Source organism: Pithys albifrons, chromosome 1 (genome assembly GCF_047495875.1).
Source record: "Pithys albifrons albifrons isolate INPA30051 chromosome 1, PitAlb_v1, whole genome shotgun sequence".
NCBI lineage: Eukaryota > Metazoa > Chordata > Aves > Passeriformes > Thamnophilidae > Pithys > Pithys albifrons.
In genome coordinates this window covers 101,205,902-101,230,283 of record NC_092458.1, presented here as the reverse complement: position 1 = coordinate 101,230,283, position 24,382 = coordinate 101,205,902, and the positions used below count along the sequence as shown (strand labels likewise).

General features: G+C 38.0%; 1 long non-coding RNA gene across 1 annotated transcript; it reads left to right on the top strand.

The window, feature by feature from the left end:
* The first annotated feature begins 951 nt into the window (after positions 1-951).
* LOC139680270 (uncharacterized) lies at positions 952-22,382 on the top strand. Its single transcript, XR_011699328.1, has 3 exons — positions 952-1,029; positions 5,229-5,317; positions 21,431-22,382. It is a non-coding gene; the product is annotated as an uncharacterized lncRNA (long non-coding RNA).
* Positions 22,383-24,382: the final 2,000 nt, after the last annotated feature.

The following is a 24,382-nucleotide window of genomic DNA, read 5'->3' as shown; positions in this document are numbered from 1 at the left end:
TCTCACACTGCTTTCCTCACCCCTCACCATTGCCCCCTCCCTTATCACAGCTGTCCCTGAGGCAGCACCATCATGGCCATGGGGCTCAGCCATGCCTGGCAGTGGGTCTGTTGTAGCTGGTGGAACCGGCTGTGACCAACAGCCCTGGCTGATCCTCACGGAGACCACCCTAGCAGCTCCTGCCAGGGCCTTGGCACCCGTACCTCGTACACTGCACTATTCAGTTTTTGTGTTGATCTAAAAGTAGAAGGTGCTGGTATTTCTAAGTTTTATTCTGAACTAAGAGTGAAATTATTGCATTGGACTGTGCAGCCTGCTGTAAAGAGGAGTAGCTCCACGAAGCCTTAACTTCCATTGAAGTGTTTGTAAACATAGCGGTACTTTGCTTTGTGCTGTTTCTGTCTTAAGCCAAGTAAAGGTAAGGTGATTGTCTTTACATATATCCATACACTTAGGTAACATCATCACACAGGTGAGACTATCATGTGTGTGACTGTCTTGCCCCTTATCCTATATTCTGCCAACAGAGATAGTTCATGTGTTCAAGGAACTGAGATAAAGCTTTTAGTGCATGAAAACAGTGTTTGAATCCAACTTTTTATTTTAATCTTTTATCAGAATCATCTGAGGATGAAGACAGTCCTGTTAACATCCCTCTTCTCATCTCCCAGTGGAAGTGGAAGGAGATGAATAAAAACAGGAACTTTACCTACAAAACACTAGTGGTAAGTTTTCAAAGGCGTTTTAAATCCAGAAGAGTTAAATATCAGGTACTATCTGTTACATTAAATGTCTTTTATACACCTGCCAGCAAGTGTGAAACAGTAGCTTAAATGAGTCACTACTAATGCTCTTAAGTCAACACTTTTTATGTCTCAAGGCTGAGTCATTCTTTTTAATGTCTTTTAAAATAGTTTTTACTCTTTGAACCTAGCTCTATTCTTCCTCTATGTCCAACAACAGGCAGTCCTGGATCCCATACATAGAATGCAGGAGAGTCTATGGGAGCAGAAGTCAACCTGGTACTTGGTAAGTAGCTATTCAAAGCAATTTAATGGAATAAAGGGTTCAATAAATTTTCATAAGACTATTGCAAAATTCTCCTTATTTACTTAAGTGCTCTCAATTCTTTATAGCAAATACTTTCAAATTCAAGTGCTAAGTCACGCATCTGATATATGTCATAGCATTCCTTGGCACTATTTTGAAGGTTGCAAGTCTTTATCCTGAAATAGAATAATTCAGAATTTTTATGTTTGATGTCAAGACCAATAACATTTTCAAATAACTGAATAAATTACACCTTATTTAGATGATGAATATGCATTTTGAAATTTCATAACAAAAGCTTTTCCAGAAGGTTACAGATGAAATACCAGTGGAAAAGTGTGAGACAGAAAGCTTTAGTCCAGCACCCTGGGAAACACAAATGCAGAACTTGCACTTTTCCAAAATAATTAAAGGAAGTAAAAGTAATGAGCAGGCTTAAACTGAAAATCTTGACATCCCCAGGCAAACTAACCCTTATTATACTGAAATGTAATTTTATTAGCATATTACAAATAACAGGGGTCTATGTACATTAAGTAAAATAAAATCCCTCTAGCAGTAATGCTGGATTTATGTCTCAAATTTTTTTAAAACTTTTGAAGCAGACAGACAGCAGAAGCTTACATAGTTGATGGCAGACATGAATTGTTGAGGAGTTTCTACTATGGACTCTTTAGCAACGCTTTAAATGAATCATTTTTGACATAAACATAAAATTATTTTGAGAAATTCTTGGCCTTTACAAGATGCTGTGGCAAGCACTATAAAAAGATTCAAAGGTTTAGACTGGTAGTGGGTGAATCCATCAGTAACTACTGCGTATTTTGATCCAAACAACAACCTCTCATTAATAAAGGTCTAATATTATTAGCTGTTTAAAGTTGAGAAAACAAATCCTTACATTAAATAATCTCAATATGCCTCATTTATATGAATCATTTATTAAAAATTGAGTACTAGTCAGGATAGAAGATATGACACTGAAATAAGTAGACTGTTAGTCTGACCCAGTATTGAGTTTTCATTTTTGTTTACATGATTTTCTTTTCTCCACCCTTTTCTCCTCTGCATCATTTTTTCCTATCCTTTTGCAATTCTGTTTGGTTTAAGGTTATGTAAAATGTTTTCATCACTGATTCACATTAGTTATCATTTAAGTGCGTAATCCTGTTCCAGTCCACAAAGTCTTTAGAGAACACAGACTCTCCAAGAGCTATTTCCTTGATGTCACTGCACTGGAAAGAGGAAAGTGGCCAATACATCAGTTTAAGCTATCCCCTAAAATCAGGATGCTTTGCTTCCAAGTGTTTCTATTTTCTCTGTCCAGCTAACACACAAGAACACTGAAGTCCTGAATATTTGCTATTCAAGTATACCATACCTCTTTAAACTAGACAAATGTTTTTCTCCTTTTGATAAGTACTGGAGCTATATATAAGAATGCCTTTAACAGGCTGCAGATAATAAGAATTCCAATGATATTTTTAGTAGGAATAATAATATGAATAATCATCACAGAATTTTAAAGTCAGTGGATTCAATGCATGTCCTGAGTAGCCAAGATTCCAGGAGACCCAAATTAAGCTTACAATAGGAACATAAATTACAAGTAGAGTAAAGGCAAAGCCATTAGACTGAGATTTCAAGAATTTGTTCTTTATGTTTTTCTTTTTAAAGGATTAATCAGACAAGATCAGCTTTAACAGAGCTATCTTAAAGACCGTGTTACAGATCATGTAGCCTCACAGAAGTTAATCTGGTGATATTACTCAGGAGTAAAAAATGTCTGTTCTACACCTTCTTTTACCTATGACTGTTGCTAAAATACAATCTGAAATTTTTGGACCAACATATTCCAAAATATTTATTTTTTTAATTAAAATAAGTGATTTTTTAATATCTAAGAAAAAAACCACCTGTTTGTGACTTCAAAATTGTCTCAATCTGCCATACTATATTCAGCTGCAGTTAGTGGCTTCTGGGTTTTGTTAGTCATTAAAAAACAGACTAAGTCTCAAACTGCAGGTTTTATACTGTTTTGAAAGATATGCTGTACTTTTTCTTCTGCTATGTTAGCTTTTCCTTCTGCTAAAATGTGGCCAGTTTCAGCTTTCTACACCTCTAAAAAACTATCTCTAAAAAACTCTGCCCGTTTATCTAAGGGGTAGATTAGAGATTAAAGTTAAGGCTTAATTTTTTTAAATATCTATGGAAAAAGAGAGAAATATGAACTAGATTCACTTGGTCTCATTCTAACTTCTGTCACAGTTTCATGGAGATGAGCCTCATTACACACACAGTTAAGGGGTAGCCCAATTCACCACTCTATATAAAGCTTATTAGTCAGCCATGTACATCAGAAGAGTTTTGAGAAACTTCATTGCAACTACCAGTAACAATCGTACAACTCATCTTTCAAACTTGAGTATAACTTCCCACCTCAGTTTCCCTGGTTAGGACCCAGTTATTGAGATAAAAAATATTTTTATGTTGGCTTTTTAAAATGTTTAAACCTTAAAAAAGGCTTTCTGATGTTTCGGTTTTTTGGGGGTTTTTTTGCAGATGAGACAGACTTGAAAATGGTGGTCTGACCCATGCCCTACCAAGAAAGAGCTGTCGTTATTATAAGGTAGAATTGCCACCTCAAGAGCCAACAGACATGCAAAGACCTAGTCAGGGCTGCATTGAGCTGTGTCACTACAGCCCTGTCTATCCTGGCAGAAGATGCTGTCCTACCCATGTGTCCTGCTGGGCAGTAACTGATGTTCTCCCAGTTTGGTTTGGTCTCTCACTTGGACACCAGCTCTAACCCAGCCTAATCAAGTGAAGGTACAGCCTCCCATGATATTTTATCATTTATATGACCAGTGGCAATACCCTTCATGTAAGAAGTGAAAGAAGAGACCAAATTTCTGTATTTTGACCTCTGCAGTTCACAGTTAGATAGTTCAGCAGGACCCATCCTCATTTGTGATGCAAATGATCTATTTTGTGGTTTTGATTCCAACCTCTACAGTGGGGACAATCAACTTTTAGCAAAGGAGTGCAGGGGTCATAAATTACTTAAATAGGCAAGTTATCTGGAGCAACAACTTCAAGAGGAGTGAACTATGCAATTACAGAAGTGGAGAGGTTACTAAACTGGGAGGAGCTGGTAACTCCCTCTGAGACAGAGAGACTCTGCAGAGAGACCTTGATAAATTAGAGTCCTGGGCAATCACCAACCATATGAAGTTAAGCAAAGACAAATTACAGGTTCTGCAACTGCAACAGGGTAACCTTGGCATGTATGTACAGACTAGGGAACAGGATGCTAGAGAACTGATTCATGGAACGGGACCTGGAGGTCCTGGTCAGTGGCAAGTTGAATAGGATTCAGCAGTGTCCTGGCAGCCAGGAGGAACAACCATGTCATGGGGTGCATCAAGCAATGCATCAGCTGATTGACAGAGGTGATTGTCCTTCACTGCTCTGCACTGGTGCAACCTCACTTTGAATATTGTGGCATTTTTCGGCAGCAAAATATCAGAAGAATATAAAGCTATTGGCAAACATCCAAGGGATAACTATGAAGACACCCTCGAGGGGAAGGTGTATGCAGGGTGGCTGAGGGCACTTGGTCTTCAGCCTGGAGAAGAGGAGACTAAGGGGCAGAGGAGAAGACTGAGAAATCTACAGCTTCTTTATAGGATTAAGAGGAGGGTCAGGCACTGATTTCTTCTCTGTGATGAAAAGTGAGAGGAACCAAGGCAACAGCATGAAGCTGGAGGTTATTAGGAAAAGTTTCTTGCCCCAAAGAGTGGTTGGGCACTTGAACAGGCTCGCCAGGGGAGTGGTCACAGCAAGAAGCCTGACAGAGCTCAGAAAGTTTTTGGACAGCACTCTCAGACACTTGGTGGGATTCTTGGGGCTGTTCTGCAGGGCCAGAAGTTGGACTTCAATGGTTCCTGTGGGCCCCTTCCAACTCAGGGTATTCGATGGTTCTATGATTTTATGATTCTCCATTTTGGCAGTAGCCTCCCTGAAACTGAATTAGGAGGAACTCCTGTTGTTATATAGAGCTTTACATTGTGAAATTAATGTTTTTAATTCTTGTATATATGTTTATACAAAACACATGACCATTGCCCTGACCACCATGACCATCGTTTGTGTTGATATTGTTTTGACTGAAGCAGCATGAAGAAGTGCACATTTCTAGGATCAGCTCCCATCTGGCACAAGAGCACAATATTTAGGCTGTGATCTTGCTTCATCTACAAAATTGGTAAGTTTAAAAGAATTTTCATGTTAGAGAAGTAGGCAACAAAATCGTAAATCTTCCCTTGCAGAGAAAATTACATGCCTGAGGAAGACTATGTGACTTCTCTTTCTGCCATGATGTATCCCATGTTTGGTCAAAAGATCTACTTTGAATGGATGCCTGTATGTAATAGCTTTTTCCTCCAGCCTATTTCTTGAACATTTTGACAGGATACTATTTTTTTTCTCAACCCACAAGATTTTAGGGTGGGAAGGGGAGCAGAGGTGATAATGTGATTTTGTTTGAAATTTCAGATCAGCTTTAATATTGATGAATTTGACAGGAAAGCTATATGACAGCAAATATAACGCATTGCATTTTTTCCGCTCATTTTGTATGAATTAACATAAACAAAATACACACTTCTAAGTCTGCCCTTCCATGTTTGACTGCCAATTCCAGGACTGAACAAGTACATTGCTGTGGAATTTAACAGTGTTTTATTTTTATAATCAATTTTATATGGCTTTTTTACTGTAACTTTTCATAAGAAGAAAACTATTTCTTTTGTGCTCACAAAGATGTTTCTGCAAACATTGAACTATTTGACAGACTGTCCTAATTCAGCAAGCCAGGACAGTTCATCACTGTGTGGGTGTGACCAAAGCTGTGTATTCTAAACCCTCTATGCCATCTCCCAGGAACTGTTAACAAGGGACCATTTGCAGCAGCTGCCCAGGGCACATCCGACCTCTCAGGTTGTAAGCTGGGTGTGAAAGAAGACTGTGAGATAAGAGCTGTGATCGCTCCCTTCCAGGAAGTCATTGGCACCTCCACACCCAGCCTGAGGTGTCATGTCTGCTAATGGGTCATCAATGATTCCAAAATACGCTATGACTCACAGAGTGAGATCCCCCATTGTGTAATTCCCTGCCTGTAGTAGTCCCACCTGGAACCTGAGGGAATATAATCTAGGGGGTTTGGGACTTGAGGAACTTAGCAGATCCAGAGGAGGACCAGAACCTTGACAGGAGACCACCACTCTTGACCAGACTGCGACCACCTCTCTTGACCAGACTGCAACCATCATTTGCATCAACAGGTTTTTCACTTCTTTTTACTTTGGACTTGGGGGAACCATGTGGGTTTCAGCACAGGGGCTAACAAACACCATTGTGTTTTGTGCCCCAGAGTGCTGGGTTACACTTCTGGGTTTTGTGGGTTAAAACCATTTTGTGTTTGTGCTATTGCATTTATTGTAATATTTTTATTAAATTGTAATTCTGACTTATAATCTCTCTCGTGGTTTGTTTCTCCTGCCAGTTTGCCTTTAAACCAGCACACAGACCTTAGACTTCAAACTTTTAATCCACTAAAACCCAGTAGCATTGTGTGCACATCTGCTATTGTAAATTATAATAATATTTATAAACACTAAATGCTTTCTTCTTCTGCCACAAATTTGAATGATGAGCACAGAAAAGCCAATGACCACTGCACACATAAGTAGATCAGCTGCCTCATAAGTCTGGAAATTACAGAAAAGGTATAACTTCATTTTCTCTTGCTGCTTTTGGTCTTTGTAATCAGAAAACTATTTCTCATTGTCAAGATTCTATGACAACATCTGGCAGATGCTACTAACACATTTTTCAGGAAAATAGTTCCCTCCTAAACAGTGATATTTTTATGTGAGTATAAAGGACGTTGGATTAGTTTATGCATAAATGTAATGCATGTATGTGCAATGTTTGGTTGTGCAGACTCTATTGGTTAAAAACATTTCTGTTGTTTTACTGAAATATGAGCTTCACTGTTGATGCTGACATAATTATATAAAATATGAGAAACAAAAAATACTGTGAAAATGAATACTGGTGTTTACTTTACTTACAATGATCCTTGAGAACTTAGCTTCTTGACTAGTCATGGATGGTGTTTTCTATTCCATAACTGGACATAGTGACTCCACATTCTGATGGTAGTACACTGAAGGAGACTGAGAAAATCCATCATGTTTAAAACAGCTTTGCTCTGACTCACACGTACAGAAACAGTACATTTTCTCCTTCCATGCATTGGTGATAACTGCCTTTTAACCTCTTGGCATTCAGTCAGAGTAGGTCCTTAGTCAATCATTTATAATTTATGACATACCCCTGCAGGTTTTCTTTTTATTTTTTTTTCCAGAATAACCATATATAAGAATGAGTAATAAATAATTTATAGAGACAGATTTATTATGGGTGATATAAATAGGAGTTTCTATATCTGCAATTTTAACGATCTCAATCCTATGACTAGTAAGAAGCTCAATGTGGAAGTAAAAATCACAGAATCATGGAATCATAGAATTGTTTGGGTTGGGAGGTGCCTCAAAGACCATTTCATTCCAGTTCACCTGCCATGAGCAGAGACACATCCCATTAGACCAGATTGCTCAATGACCCATCCAACTTGGCCTTGAAGACTGGCCAAATGTTTGAATACAAAATGTTTTTTTTTTCTTTCCTCCAAGCAAACACGAAAGAAAAAAAACCAAACCAAACCTGGAATGTATTTCTTATGCATAAAGAGGACAAATTAATTTGTCATCAGTAAACTTGCCATTTCTGAAAGTCTGACAATTCTACTGCTGTTATATTTGTCTACCACATAACTCAATGGAAAAATCTTATGAGAATACATTTTGAAGTTATAATTTTTATCACGTCAACATTACAGAATTTGCTTAAATAAAGCAAGCTGGAGTTCTTTAAGTTTTTCTCAAATAGAACATACCAAATTAGCTAGATGTAAAGGACTAGAAGCACCAGCATTGTGGATGAAGGAATCTATTACACCATGGTATCAGACTCACCGTAAGGGTAAAGCTACTGTTAAAATGGAAGAGACAAACTAAATGTCCATAGAAAACAGATATAATCCTTTACCTCCATGACTGTGGCAGCAATCCTACAGGCCAGAAATCGCACATGTGAGATATATTAATAAAAGAAATCCTTTGTTGAGGATTTGAGTTCACATATTAATTAGGAGCAAGTGAACTGATGAGGTGAATGAAGTATCCCTAAAACTAAGCTACAAGCCCAAGACAGAGTAACCATGTGAATTGCTACTCCTCTCTGTAAGAAAGAACATCTGGTCCTGCCAAGGATCAAAAAAATTGATTGCTATAATTTTAAACAATGTCAAAACATATCTTCAATTCATAGTAAGATGGATGGAAGGTGCTCAGAATGTAGAAATCTAGCATAAAGATGGACGTTACATAGCATTCTTTGCTCAAAGATGAAAAAAATAGGGACAATTACATACTGACAGAGAACAGAGCATAGTAGGTGGGCTGGTTTAAAGGTAAACCAGCAGGAGAAATGAACTCAATTCAAAAAGAGATTACAAGTCAGAGATACAATTTAATATAAATACTACAATAAATGCAATGATACAAAGAGAAATTAGTTTTAACCCACAATAACCAGAAGTATAACCTAACATCATGGAGAAAAAACAGAATGATGTTTGTTAGCCCCTGTGCTGAGTGCCACATGGTCCCTGTGACGTTCAGATCTGCTTAATTTTTTATGCAGATTGAACTACAAGTTCGAATCATTCTCTTGAGCAAAATTAAAACTCAAACAAGTTATCTGTAAATACAAAAACTGATTTTTATTAATTGATTGCGAGAGAGATGCGAAAGGAAAAGAGGAAAAATAAGAAAAGTTAGGAAAAATGCTTAAGATTATTTATAGAAGCAGAGAAAAGATACCACCATGAAAAACTACTTGAGTGCCTTATCCATGTAACTGAGAGGAAGGGGGGGGAGATGCAGATGCTCTCTCTGTTTCTGCCACGATGTTATCTCTTGGCTGCAAGAGGATGGTGAGTCTTTGAACTGCAAAATGCAGTTATTTCCCCTCACGACCGGACTGGCTGGCTTCTGGAGTAGCTGCAAAAGAGGGTGCTTTATTTTAGCCTGTAAGAGAAAAATTCAGAGAAAGGATATACCTCCACAGACAGTCACAGACTATTCAAGCTGACAAGCAGTCTCGCTCTTAGGCCGATGCCCTCTCTCCAGGCTGACAAGCAGTCTCTCCTTCGAGGCAGATGACAGCTGGTGGTGTTGGAAGAAAGGTAAGACGAGCTGAGAGGAGAGATCCGAAGAAGACTAGGCAAGGCTTCCTAGTTTCTCCTTGTCTCTTGTTCCTCCAACTTCTGAATTCATCTTCAGGTTTTTATAATGCTTTCTTAATCTCTACACATGTTTTTTGGCACGTAGTCAGGTCCAGATGTGGGAAACTGACCACAAAAGCAGGATTTTCTCGCAGGAAGTATTTCCTTGAGAAAGCTTTTCCACTAAAGCTGACATGGCAATGTTAGCAGAATGTATTGAGAGGCAGAAAACAATGGAGAAACATATTTTTGACTTGTTTACCCGCTACCGTCCCCCTGAGTCCAAAGTAAAAGGAAAGGAGAAAACCTGTTGGTGCAGATGATGGTTGCAGTCCTGTCAAGGATCTGGTCCTCCTCTGAATACAACAACCAGAAGTCCCAAGCCCCAAGGTTATGTATGCTTAGGTTCAGATGGGAATGCTCAGTACCTTCCCCAGGGCTAGGAGTTTCACAATGGACTCTGTGAGTCATGGGATATTTATAAACTCCTTGGTGGCCCATTAGCAGACATGATCCCTCAGGCTGGGTGTGAAGTTGCTAATGCCTCTCTGGAGGGGAGTTATCACACCTGTGTCATTGGTGTGAAGTTACTCTAAATATTATCCTGATGGAAGGTGGTGTATTGTTCAATAAATAACAAAACAAAACAAAGAAAAAAACAAATAAACTCCCCGACGCCCTCACCCCAAAAAAGTAAATTCCATAACTTCTTACTTGATAAAGTCCACAATAGCTAGCTCTATTGCTGACACTTGTTTTGCTCCTTTCACATTCCCTCTCTTTAAGTGAAAAGATAAGGATCTTAAGGACCACATATAGCTCTCAGTTAGACTGTTAGAGGTCTTCTGGAATTCATCTAATTTGCATTACCACTCTTAATAGTACAAATTGGATCTAACATTTTAAAACGTGGATCACCATCGTTGCCATAGTCTGGTCCTACTAGTCTTATCTATATATATACATCCAGTAATGGAATTTTAGGTTACTAGTTAGACCTTTCTTCCAGTTTCAGTTCATGATGTTTCTATTGCAAAAAACCCCCAAAACCCAACAAATATAGGTGGGTTCTTACTGTGGCCAACAAAAATAACAGAAGCTTTACTGTGAAGGACATGGTAATGAAGGTTTGAATTTATGGAGTGAGTTCCACCCAGTGTGGGTGCATTATTAGAAAATTGCCCTTGGGAGTCTGGAAATGGCATAGAAATAGATAACCATTTCAGCTGGTGGCCGGTCACTAGTGGTGTTCCCCAGAGGTCAGTGTTGGGTCCGGTCCTGTTTAACATCTTTACTGATGATTTAGATGAGGGAATTGAGTCCATCATCAGCAAATTTGCTTATGACACCAAGTTGGGAGGGAGTGTCGACCTGCTGGGATCCTGGCCTGTATCAAAAATAGTGTGGCTAGCAGGACCAGGGAAGTGATGGTTCCCCTGTATTCTGCGTTGGTGAGGTCACACCTTGAGTGTTGTTTTCAGTTCTGGACCCTTCAGTTCAGGAAAGATAGGGATGTGCTGGAGCAGGTCCAGAGAAGAGCAACAAGGCTGGTGAAGGGATTGGAGCATAAGTCCTATGGGGAGAGGCTGAGGGAGCTGGGATTGTTTAGTCTGGAGAAGGGGAGGCTTACAGGTGACCTCATCATTGTCTATAGCTACCTGAAGAGAAGTTCTAGCCAGGTGGGGGTTGGTATCTTCTCCCAGGCACTCAGCAATAGGACAAGGGGGCACAGGCTTAAGCTCTACCAGGGGAAATTTAAGTTGGAGATCAGAAAAGAATTCTTTCCAGAGAGAGTAATCAGACATTGGAATGGGCTGCCCAGAGAGGTGGTGGATTCCCCATCCCTGGAGATTTTTAAACGGAGATTGGACATAGCACTGAGTGCCATGATCTAGTAAAGGGACTGGAGTTGGACCAAGGTTTGGACTTGATGATCTTGGAGGTCTTTTCCAACCCAATGGATTCTATGATTCTATGATTCTATAAGGCCTATCACAGAAGATTTTAAGGAGCTTATTCTCTCCCCACCCCCCCAAAAAATCCCAAGAACCAAAATCTATCAATTTGCATCTGTACCTATATCCACACACACATACATTTGCCTTATTTTTGTCTTTATACTGTAACTGAAAAATATGAAATGACTGGTTCGTTTCCTCAATCACTAGCAGAAACAGGATTGTTATATGAGGTGTCCATATTTCTGGTTCTGTCTACCAGGAGGACCTGAGTCTGTTATTTGACTTAAATTCAGAATGTCTCCAGTGACTCTTTGGAGTTTCTGAGAGTTACACAATAACAGGTGACAGCAATCAGTGTCCCATATCCCCCAAAAACTTGTACCCATTTTTACACTTTGTATTTCACTTGTAAAGCTCAGTGGTTTCAAGAAACAGCCAAAAGTAAGTTGGAAGCTCTCTATAAAACTATCACTATTAGTCCTTTATATCCACGTAATAAATAATTTCTTGGTAACTGCTCATTAGAAAATGAAAAATGTGTATAAGAATTTCCTTTGGATAAAGGAGAGATGTGTTTTAGATATAAAGTACATAAAGGATGTTCTAAACTCCTCAGTTTTGATGTCTAAGCTGAAACTTCCTTATGTACAATGACATTTTTAGGATTCAGCGAGATAAGTACAAGAGAAAGCATAAGGCATGCTGAAACCTGCCTTAGGGGTGGCACTTTGTGTGATAGGAAATTGTGTGTCTACTGTATTTTCCAGGCTGAACAGTTTTCAAAACTAGAGAAAAAAATCTACTTTAACATCTTTCTTCAGAATGCTATGTTCGTAAGTAAAATATATTGCTTTCATTTATCTCTCTTTTAAAAGTACATGAATTCTGCCATCTTTGCTTAGGATGAAGTGCAGCTTACTTCATTAATAGGGCCAGTTAGTTTCCACAGAGTGAAACACTAGTAAGACATATTGCCTGTCCTCAGTTGCACTTTGTACTGTAGCTTTTTTTCCTCTTTTGAAATGCAAGGTGTGAATGCAAACCAATTGCTGAATGGGCTATTTTGTATCCTAACAAAATATAGCTAGTGACAGTGAAGTTTTATAGTATAAAAGGGAAGTAAATAAAAGAAGCATGAAATATTTGGAATGGAAGGAGCTATAGAGAGAACCAGAAAGGAAATAATGCTTTAGGAGTCTACCAAGTGGACTGCTATGCTATAAGTATTTAATAACATTTCTGGGGAGAAAGAAAATTACTTTTTTCCAGTTGTTTTACTGGCATCTTTTCAATTAAATTTTAATAACCAATGTAGTTCCTTTACTATGCTTCAGTCAATTTCATGGACGCATATCATTCCTTTTTTAAAGACAATATCCTCTAGCAAGATTTTTAATATATTTATGGAAAGTAAGAGGAACAACAGTTCAGATCATAAATTTGGGTTATTGTTTCATAATCAACTCAGATGCAGTGGCAACCATTGACATCACTGGTAGTTGTATCTGTGTTGTCAATTGTTCAATTCTGTGTGGTTGAGAAAAGCAAATGTTTCCCAATTGACTAATGTTTTAGTAGCCTCTGTTGCATATTTTCTTCAAGGGTTCCAGAAGTCTTCAGGTTCAGCTGCCAAAAATTGAAACCAAGCTGAAATCATAATCAGCTGTGGTTCCAAGTCTAGCTCCATTTCAATTTCTTCTTTGGAAAAGATAAATAAAACAGCTGAAAACAGAGCTGAAGTGACTAAGATGAAGGACCAGAAGCAAAAGTGCCATCTGTGGATACCCACTACAAAAATGTTTAGACAGAAACTGGAGACTACTGCTCACTTTCTTCCCACCCATTTAAAAGGTGGTCAGGGCTTTCTGAAATGAAGATTTGATGCTATGATAGAACAGTTCCATGTACGCTAATGGTAATGTAGTAGGTAGAAATTAAGAAATGTTGCCAACTTGTGAAACATTGCACTTTCACATTCGTTATACAATCTTATTTTGTCACTGACATATCAGACAGTTCTACAAACTATTGCCATTTTGATTTCCACTGTGTCATTTCTGTAACTGAATATTTAGTCATATCAAATATTTAATCAGTTAACATTCATATTGAGGTAATCAAGTTCAAATACATATGCCTCTCTTTTCAAACATGTTCTTAGTATGTTGTCATTTGGAGATTTTTTTTACTTCTAAATGGCATGATTGAAACATCTCCTGTCTTGATTTGTTAATAAATATAATGACTATAGAGAAATTAACATTCTGTTAATGAGGAAGCATTTTGAAATATGGTTCAGGGGATAAACAATATTCCTGTATTAATCCATTATTCCATGTTCCATAAGAATTAACAGTTCAATCGTGAAACCATTATTTGATCAGTAAAAACTATACTCTGAGAATATTAAACATCAAGAATATTTATAATTGAGGTCTCACCATCCTGTCCAGTAAAGGTACATGGGCTAAGTGAGTGTAACTGGCGAGTTTGTTGAATGAAATTCTTAAATAATATGTAGTAACAAGAGCAGATGTGTGTCTGTAATACTAACTGCTAGTTTTCTTTTAAAATTGTTATCTATAATCTTTTGCATAATCAGACCCCCGTGTATTCACTCACTTCTTTCTACAGGCTATGGGTTATTTTCATAATAGATGCCTATATTCTAGTAGTTTTCATAGAGTCATAGAATATGGTGAGTAGGAAGGCACCCATCAGGATCATCAAGTCCATCTCCTGAGCCTGTGGAGGATAGCCCAAGAATCATGGAAAGGACACAACATACCTGAAAACCTTGCGAAATGCTTGAATTCAGGAAGGCTTGATGGGTGCTATAACCACTTCCCTGGGGAGTCTGTTCCAGTACAGTTTTGTTCAGAATTACAAGAGATGTTATAGGCTCTATTTTGAGCTGTATATAATGAAATAGAAGTGTCAAAGGGAAATAAAGAATGATTGTAAGATAAATGTGATAGTAATTTGATCTCTGGTCACACAGTTTCTTACATTTAATACAGATTTCCTTCTGAGAGTTCAGTATCTATTTCTGGACAAATTTCTGTCATCAGTAATGATATTGAGAAAGGCTGGTGAAAGCATCAGAGTTACTAAATATCTATAATTCTGATTATATAGACATTCCCTCTTGAGGCAGTTTAAAGCACTTGTAGACACAGGGTGGAATGCTGTTATAGACAAAAAGGTGATTAAGTTGTATGAACAACTGAGTACAAATAGCCAGTTTTCAAAATGGAAAGAGGTTAGAATGGAGGTATTCGAAGCTTTAGCACAGGCACAAATGTCATTTCATATGCTAACACAGATTTAAAAGCCATGATCACCATCACAGTCGTATTTACCTGAAAAACCATGCAGACTGGCATAAAGATGAATCTAACAAATATCAACAAATATAACATGTTGTGATATGACGAGTCATGAGTGTTGTAAATACTTGAGAAAGGCTTAAACTTTTTCAATATCAATAAAACATATTTAGAGTTTCAGGAAGAAAATAATCTAAAACACCAGAAGGTACCTATCTGAAACAGTCAGCTCATTCTCCAATTAGAATCAGAAAACAGGCAAGAGATTAATCTGTATGTGGGAAAAAATTTATAGTGAATTTTGCAATTAAGTGGTGATTTTTTTTTAGCTTTCTTAAATTAATTTCTCCAGTGAACATTACAGAAATAAGAAAGGATCCAGAAAGATAATTTTGTGGGTTTGAATATTCTCTGTGTCATTGAATTAATATATGTGCTGGAGTGGTGCAAAATGTTCTTGTAGTAAGAAAATTGAACTTAGAAGCTTGATGCACAACCCAGACTATGCAAAAAGCAGCAAAGCCTGTGTCCTTGAGATAAAAGAGAACAGACTTGCAAGAGCAGCAGCAAGCAGAGACCAATCGAATTGTGTTGTAAAGCATAAACACTAAGTATTAGCCAATAATGTGCTTGTATTATTCACGTGCTTTTGGAGGTATGAGATATAGTGTGTGTAATGTAAACAATAAATCAGAGCACTGACGATACTTTTGTGAAGATGATGTCTTTGACTCTCGTGCTGGACCCTGGAGAGCTCAAAAAAACGACATTTTTTACTTTATGTTCTCTCCTCTACAACGCATTTTAAAGGTATTAAGGTTCCTTATCAGAGTTTTTAGGAGCGTATTTCATACAACTTTTTGTAACATGGAAATAACTAAGACAAATGTAAAATTTAGTGAATCTCATGAGTCTATGATTATTTGAAAAAAAAAGTTAAAAAGTTAAAAAAATATGTAATAAAATTATGATGAAAAAAAAGTTTAAATCCCCCCAAATAAAAGCCAAATAGCTGCTCCTTTTTGACCTCTGCTATAACAAAAGATAGGGTTTGTGGTGAATGTATCCTTCTCTGAACCTGCTAATTCTTTGGTTATAAGGATATTTCCAACAGCACTGAAGGACAATATCAGCTTAAAAATTGGCCAATAATTATACTTTAAGTATCAATTGTCAGTGTATTAAGTATCAGATGTCACTCTCATAACAATATCATGGTAGATTACACTGATCTTGTCCTACAGCAGACAACACAAATTCAATGGAGATATGAACTACAGTTGCTAACTGACAACAACCTTCTAAAAAACCAAAGTTATTAGCAAAATACTGAAAGAAATATTGAACTGTAGATAAGTAGTTTTATATCTTCTTAGTCAATTCCAAATGTAGAGATTTATAATTTAATACCAGAACAAAAAAAGGTTATAGTGTTTAAATTTCAATTAGTAGCATGGACAAGAGATGTTCTGATTTACTGAAATCTGACAAAGCTAGGCACCTGCTTAGACTTCTGGTATCTGTAGCCAATAAATATATTGCATCACTATGGTTGCAAAAAAAAAATACCAACTAGCAAAATGTGGTTAACTGAAATAAAATTATTGAGAAACAGAATGACACACTGTCTGAATTGGATTAGCCACCAAAGTGTTTGAGCAAAAGTGGATTTAACTGGATAAACTGGTGGAGTTGACTGTCTTAACTGTTACAGCAAGATATGTTTTATTATAAATCTAAATTGTGGGACCTGGGAACAATTCCTACTTCCTTGATCAGGGACTTCAGTCCTGCCACATCTTTACTACTACACCAGAACAAGATCCTGTTATGAATCATGCCTCTACTGTAATTTCACTTCCATGGAAAGAAAACCTAGACACATGTGCATGAAGTGAACTGCAACTTTATGATATTCATCTGTTCTTCATTCTTCCCTTGCAGTACTTTTCATTTTCATTCAGCAAGTCCCTTAACACTTACAGAAAAATAACATAGTCAACAATGTTACTCTATAGTTAAAACTGGCAAACAGAAGGCAACTCATTTAGCTGCTGCATATTTGAACACAGTGGAGTGTTGTTAAATCTTATTTTGATTTGTAGATATCCCTAAATATGTACATTGATGGAAAGGACATTGTGTAATAAACTTAATGTACTGACAATAGACTCTTATTCCCTGTTCACTGGTGGGCCACAGGTTGAAAACTGCTAGTGCAGAACCTTATTTCTGCATAGCACGTTACAGTGTAATTACAGTTAACCTGAGGAGCACACTGGACCTCCAGTACTTGATGGGAATTTAGCCATTGACTCCATTTTATGGAGAATCAGGTGTTTTCTTTTGGGGGCAAATCATTCAGTAGGAATCATGAAAAGTTAAGTTTGAATAAGATGTATGTCTTGAGTCTGATCCAAAGTACACTGATTGTCAGAGGGAGAATTTGCCCACATATTCCTCTACTACCAAATATAATTTTTATAAGAAGCAGTCATTTTAATGACTCAGAGTATAAATGGATCATATGAGGTCACAAAGGTATTTCCTTTCCCTCCTCTGCAAAACTACTGCTCTTGCATAGCACAGCACCACATATTTAGAACAAGACAGACTACTCACAGAGGTGCACTGCTATTCACTGTGGCAGAATTGAGTTCCATATGAGTAGTCATTATAATTATGACTTCATATCTTCTTTCTGTAAATATTTAGGTATGCAACACTACTAGAGGCAATATAATAGCTTATATGGATCACTGAGTTTTCTAGAATATTCTTATTTACAGTTATCAGTTGAGAAAAGCATCACTGAGTCATGCATCATTTCTAGTGATATTCTCACATGATTTCTCATGAGTCAGTTTCTGAGCACCTGTAACACACTGGCCCCGGAGCTGTTTGTTCTTGAGCTCAGCCAGGGGTTTTATCTTAAAATATATAGAGAGACAGTTCTTTAATGCCTTGAGATAACATTAAGAGAATAAGCCACAGATTTGTTCCCAAGAGTACTTTTATTAATTTAGGGGAGAAAATAAGAGAACTTGGCAAAAGTCCAAAGGGACACTGCACAAGCTAGACAAAATGTTCCATCAGAATACTGACCTAGCTCATGCTAATCCACAACACTTAAGTCAAAATCCAATCCCTCCAGCTCCAAACCACCCAAAGCATTAAGGAAGGACCAGGGAAAGAGAAGTAGAGGGAGCAAGAAGAGAAAAGGAGAAAGAGGGAGAGAGAAATTATATAGTTACTACTGAACCATGTGGCAGATCAGCTCTTGCAGGTGCAGATGGCAGGGCCACGACAAGGGGCAAACATATATCTTTGGTTTTCTCTACTCTGGTCCCTGTGGCCAAACCCCTACTGGCCACGCTGGGGTTCCAGACCAGGGTGAGGGAACATGTTCTCCCATCCCTGCCCATCCAAGCTGGGTCAGGGACTCCAGGAGCTGTGGGGTGTTATAGTTTTCCAGGGCTGTTTGTGACAGGCTTTCCCTGTGTGGGCCCCAGTGGACTGCCATGAGGGACACAATACCACTCCATTTTTGTCAACTAAACTCTGATTAGCTGTTTTCTGAATAATTGATTGTTATCTTGCTAAGTTTATTCTAAGTGAGAGAATACATGCCTGTTTTTATCAGCTAATTCATACCATCACTCATGACTCAGGTGCTGCCCTACTGAAGTTACTGTTTACTTAGTCTGTCCCTGTCCCCTTTGTCTGCCCAAGGACTCTTGTTTTGTCTACATTTTGTCTCCATATGGAGCCAGACTTTAGCCAGGGCAGGCATCTGGGTCTCAGTGACTAGGAATTGATGTTGGGTTCCTCTGGGTACAGGCGACAGAATCATAGAACAGCCTGAGTTGGAGGGGACCTTAAAAGGCCATCTAGTTCCAATTATCCTGCCCTGGACAGGAACACCTTTCACTAGACCAGTTTGCTCAGAGCTTTATCCAGCTTCACCTTGAGTACTTCCAGGGAAGATGCAGATTGGGTAGGGTTCTAATAGATAGCCAAAGAAACTGACAGTTTCCTTTGTACAAGTGTTTCATCACTTTGTGTCTTCAACTAAGAAAGCAAAGCAAATGTCTGACTAAATTGTACTCAGTTAAGCATGTCTTTTGGGTGTTCCTGGAGCATTGTCTTGACAAAGACACTTCTCTTTTCTCTCTATCTGGAGACATAATCTACTCAGGAATTCATTTATTAGCTACATTGATCACACACCTACTGTAGCCAGGCCATTATTTACAGTGTCTTACTGGACATGCCAAAAAACTTCAGCCCTGATCAGTATACCTCTCCTCATGCTCTACACATGTGTGCAAAGGAACTTCTCCAACTGTAAGGAAAAAAGTGTGGGTTTTTTTGCACAACATGGGAGTTTCACAGCCATAGGAAAGCACAGGAACTTGGAAACTTTATTTATTTAGAGTTTAGTGACCTCCCTCATTGACTTGTAAGCCTGTCAATGCCACATGATCTTCCTGAGTGTGATTTCAACTGCCTCTCAGCATTGCCCATGTTGTTCAGAAGATTTCTTCATAATTAACAAACAAACAAAATTGAAGTTTCATGAGAACACATGAACAGGAGAGTCTCTTTGAGAAAGTAGCTGATGACACTTTCTCCAGACTGATAATCTGATCTAGAATCCATCTATCAAATGATGAAAATGTAACTTTATCACAGGCTACCAGTGAGCACAGGTACCTCATATAGTCTATTTGGTAACACTAAACCTGCTACACAGCCTGGAGAGGTTATAAAAGAATTTTGAAGTACCAAAGTGAATTCTGATGCCTGACTTTGAGAACATAATGGCTACATGACACACAGTTTATGTATGCCTGTGTAATATAAACAGAAATTTGTACCTTTTCTTCAGCCTGTATACATGAATGCAAAATATAACTAAAATGTCCTCAGGCAATTTAAATGAAAGGAAAAGAGAATTGTAATAAAAGATTATTTTATTTGCTTTACATTGATGGCAGTATTCAAAGATAAACAAAATAGATAGCTTTAATGGAAGTAATTCAGAGGATAACTGAAGAGAAATATTCTATAGTATTTTTAAGAATAGGACATCAATTCATAGATTTATTTGTATTCCAATAACAAATGTTTGATAATTAAAACAAAATACAATCTAGTGCATGATCACTGGTAAAATGTATCCTTTGAGAATCCATTCAATTGGCATCATTTGAAAATGAACACTATTCTTTCTAAAAAACTCTGAATACTTTCCAGTATTTGCTCATTACTGATGCAGGAATGATTTTTGATTTTTTTTTTTTAATTTTCACATTTTGTAGATTTTAGGAACACAAGTACATGTAGCAAAGTAGATTTTAGTGGGTTAATATTTCAGCAGCCTAAGTTTAATGTCTTTCTATCTCTACTCCTGCCCCAAAACAGGCAGCTAAGATTCTCTAGCTGTTTAGTCTCTTTTTCAAGGTACAAGATTGGAGGGTATCAGGAGAAAACATAAACACAGAGCAGAGTGAGCCAGAACACTGGAAAACAACCAAAAGCCCTTTGTATGCTGAAGAAGAGGGGTCTCATCACCCTCAGCCCCATTCCTGAGAGGGGTGGGATGGGGAGGGGCCAGAGGTTGAACTGGAAATATGTAAAGTGGTGATTGGATGGATTATATTATAAAAGCTATGAAAATCAAAGCTTGCACACGTACGTCTATATATTCCAGGATGAGCCAAAGTGCTCATTAAAGCAACTACCTTATCTCCTACAAAAAAATTGGCTTGGAGTCTTTTTACAGACTTTTAAGACATCATTACAAATAAGAAGTTTTAAACAAGATTTACAGTAAGCACCATTGTCAGCAAAAGGTCAAATCTTCATTTAAAAGTTAACCAGGGCATCAAAATATCAACACTTACTTCCATATCATGAGAGTTGCAAAAACAGCATCAAGACATAGGTAAAACTCCATTCATAACAATCTGTGTAATCATGTTGTTTATATGCCAGTAGATAAGTTAAAGACTAGAAAGTTCAAAAAATCAAAGCCTCAGAGAATTAGGAACCTTATGTAATTTCAAAGGCAGTTCTCAGCTGAAACCAGGAATATATATACTGAGATATGTCATTCATGGGAAATGTTCATCAGCATAATTTCTTATTGATTCCAAAGAGTATTGTTTATGTTCTATGTTTTACAGGATGAGAGTGTAAGATGAGGCTTTAACCATGACATTGGAAGTATGACATAAAAATTAAACATGCTTATTTGTGTGTTCATGCCTTCTTCCTCCAATGACTTAAGATCTCATCCAGAGCAGATATTCACATCGTCACACTTCTATCCACTGCAGAGTTGTTAATATTATTTTATTGTTTTTTAATTCTGGTTTTATTTCATCATCAAATAAGCAATATAAATTGTATAATGAGACTTCTAGGAGCACATAAATGCACCATTTTTATTGAGGAAAGAATGCTTCAGTATCTAAACACATATGCATTATATTACTAAATTATATTATCAAATAATAATTAATTATTATTTGCCTTAGAATCATACTTAGAGACTCTAAATAGAACAAGGTCTTATTATGCTAAAAACTCAACACATGAAATTGAATAGTGGCCCTAAATTAAACTGGATGAAGTTTGGGGTTGTTCAACATCTTTGTCGTTGACAGGGATGGTGGGATCAAGTGCTCCCTCACCAAGTTCACTGATGACACCAAGATGTGTGATGCAGTCGACACACTGAAGGGAATCAATGAGCCATCCAGAGGGACCTGGACAGGCTGGAAAGGTGGCACTATGTAAAGAAGAGGACGTCTGGCAGCTCCTCTACTATGCTAGGCCCTGCTCCAGCAGCTGCTGCTTGCATTTTGTTTGAGTTCAAGGAAGTAGAAATATTTTGTTGTTATACTTTCTCTTTCTTGCAGGGTGTCTTTTAGAGTGCTTATGAATCTAGAGTAATGGGCTTTGTATGGGGAGTGGGAGGTTATTTCTTGTTATACATAACTTGTATAAGTGTGTGTTGTATTGTAGTTTTCTCTTATTTTTCTCTCTTCTGTATAAATACATGTAGTTAGTTTCAGCATAAACCTGGTTTTGAGGGTTTTTCTTTCCTCTCCCTCTTCTTTTCCCCTTAGCTGGTTGGGGGGGAGGACGAACCCTTTCCACTCTGTCCTGGACAGTTGACATTTTGCCAGCTCAACCCAGGACAGTTATGAAGTTCAACAAGGCCAGATGGGAAGTCCTGCACTGCGTAAGGGCAATCCCAGGCACATCTACAGGTTCAGCAGAGAAATGATTGAGAGCAGCCCTGAAGAGAAAGAGAGAAAGTTATCTATGACCAACCATGGGTCTCATTTCCCCTGGTGCCCCACCCATAGAGGTCTTCAGAACTGTCCCTTGGAGAAGCTCAAGGACCTCTAGGCCTTCTTCTTGTGTTTTGTCTCCAAGCTGTCTTGCAGATGGCTTCTTCAAAACTGCTTGTCCTTGAGAGAGCTCAAGAATGTATGAGAAAATGTTTTAGCAACTTCTAATACCACCTAATATGTGAGCAACCCAGGAAAATCCATGTAACCTACATAATTCTAAAAATCTACAAAATATTCACTAAAAACCTTAGGTATCAATAGGACTAGGAAGAATGCATTCAAACTGAGAGTAGGTTTCGATTAGAGATACTAAAGAAATTATTCCCTGTGAGAGTGGTGAGGCAATGAACTGTGATATAAAAAAAAAATTCTGACCTTACAATTTATGATTTAAAATATGGAAAAGTCCTCTTCAAAAGAAACCCTGACTTTTTGCTTTCTGTAAAATGGTGCATTCTAACCTTGATTAAATTAACCTTTTGATTAAATGAAGAAATAAATGGAGTGTTCTGAAAAAAATTCTTTTTGATCCTCTGTTTGTGTCTAGTATTAGAGAATGAGTGAAAGAAAAGTTATGTAATTCTTTGTGACACATAACTGAGCCTTTCTCTGCTCAGTGGTACCTGCATGCAGTGAATCTCAGCTTCCTCAGGATTATGTCAATGTTTTAACCAAATTCCATTACCGTGCAGGAATGAATGGACAGGATTTTAGCCTGTAGTATGAGATCACAGATTTCTCCTAACTTTAAAATTGCTATAAACTGCCCACAAGGACCAAGACTGTTTTTTCAGTCAATGTATTCATCCTTAAAGAACGTCTAAGAGCTATAAATAACATTTTAGAACTTCATGATTGGACTGGTGGAATGAAAGCCAGGAGTCAGAAGCCAAATGCTTTCATTACACACCACAAGCATTCCTTTACATAAAATAAACTTCACATGCTTCAAGTCTTAAGGCACAGAGGCTTAAAGACATACGAGTAAAAATTCCATGTGAGAACAGCCTGCTTTGGTAGATCATCACCTTTTGGAAAAATGCAGGATGAATTCACAATATTTAAATGGGCAAAAGTGTATTGATCTTCACAGACACTTTGCATCAGCAAATAAGCTGGCCTTGGACTGTCATAGGGATCTGTACTTGGATACATCTTAGGAGATGGACCCACTGTCTTTTTCGGCCTTTGCTCTTCTCCAGAAGGTGTGAGTAATCCCCATGTTCCCAGAGCTCACAGGAGTAGCAGTGTATGGCAGCAGTTATTGAACAGGTTTCAGTTCATAGCAGAGATTCGAAAGACCACATATCTCATCTGTTTAAGATCAAAGCAGCTGATTTTGACTGAGAAGAGTCAGGCAGCATCCACTTTAACAGTTTCTCCAGCCTTTTCAAAGGGCCAACTAATTTCAATTGCAAGAAAGAGTAGAACCTTATTCCTATTTTTCACTGAATTACAGGAGTGCCAAAAGGCTGAATTTAAGCACGATTCTCTTTATTAGGAACTCCAACATCCAGAAAGCAAACTGTCCCTGCATTGAGGAGCTTACACTCTGAATTAAAACAGCAACAGAACAGAGGCAGCCAGGAAAACCAGGGAAGGTAAGAGAAAAGTTATCTACATAAATCAGCTCTGGAAGGAGTTATCAAATACCTACAAGCGAAAACATTTTGCATGCCCTGAAAGTAACAGGCAAAGCCAGGTCTGAACCAAAGCGGAATACACCTGTCTTCAGCACCTTGAGAATTAAATGTGAGATCTAAATCTAGAATTTAGGATGAGGTTTCTCCTCAGAAGAGTCAGAATCCAAAATCAGTATAAAAAATCCATCACTACAATCCTTCAGAAAAACCAAAACACCAACACCACCACTCATCAAAATCATCATGGCTAGGTGTAATGGTTTGACCCATGGCTTCCTCAGTAACCATTGTATCTAAGGAAGTTACAAGTATTCCACACGTGTCTTCCACGAAGCAGGAGAGGGGGGAGTGGTTTTTGATCTCTTCTCTCTTAGCCGAGGAGCTGGTGGGAGGTGGTTGGGGTCTGGTCCCTCCAGTTGTTGGTGGTTCTCCTGTCCTGGGTGAGATTGTTTCATTCTTGTTCCCCTTCCTTGAATTTTTTAATTGTGTTTGTTTTGATTCATTCAGTTTCTTTAGGTTGGGTTGGTGTCTTCCCTATTTTCTGGCTAATCAATCCCCTTTTCTCCCTTCCCCTCTCACCTGGGGGTGGGAAAACAGCTAGGCCAAACCTGCG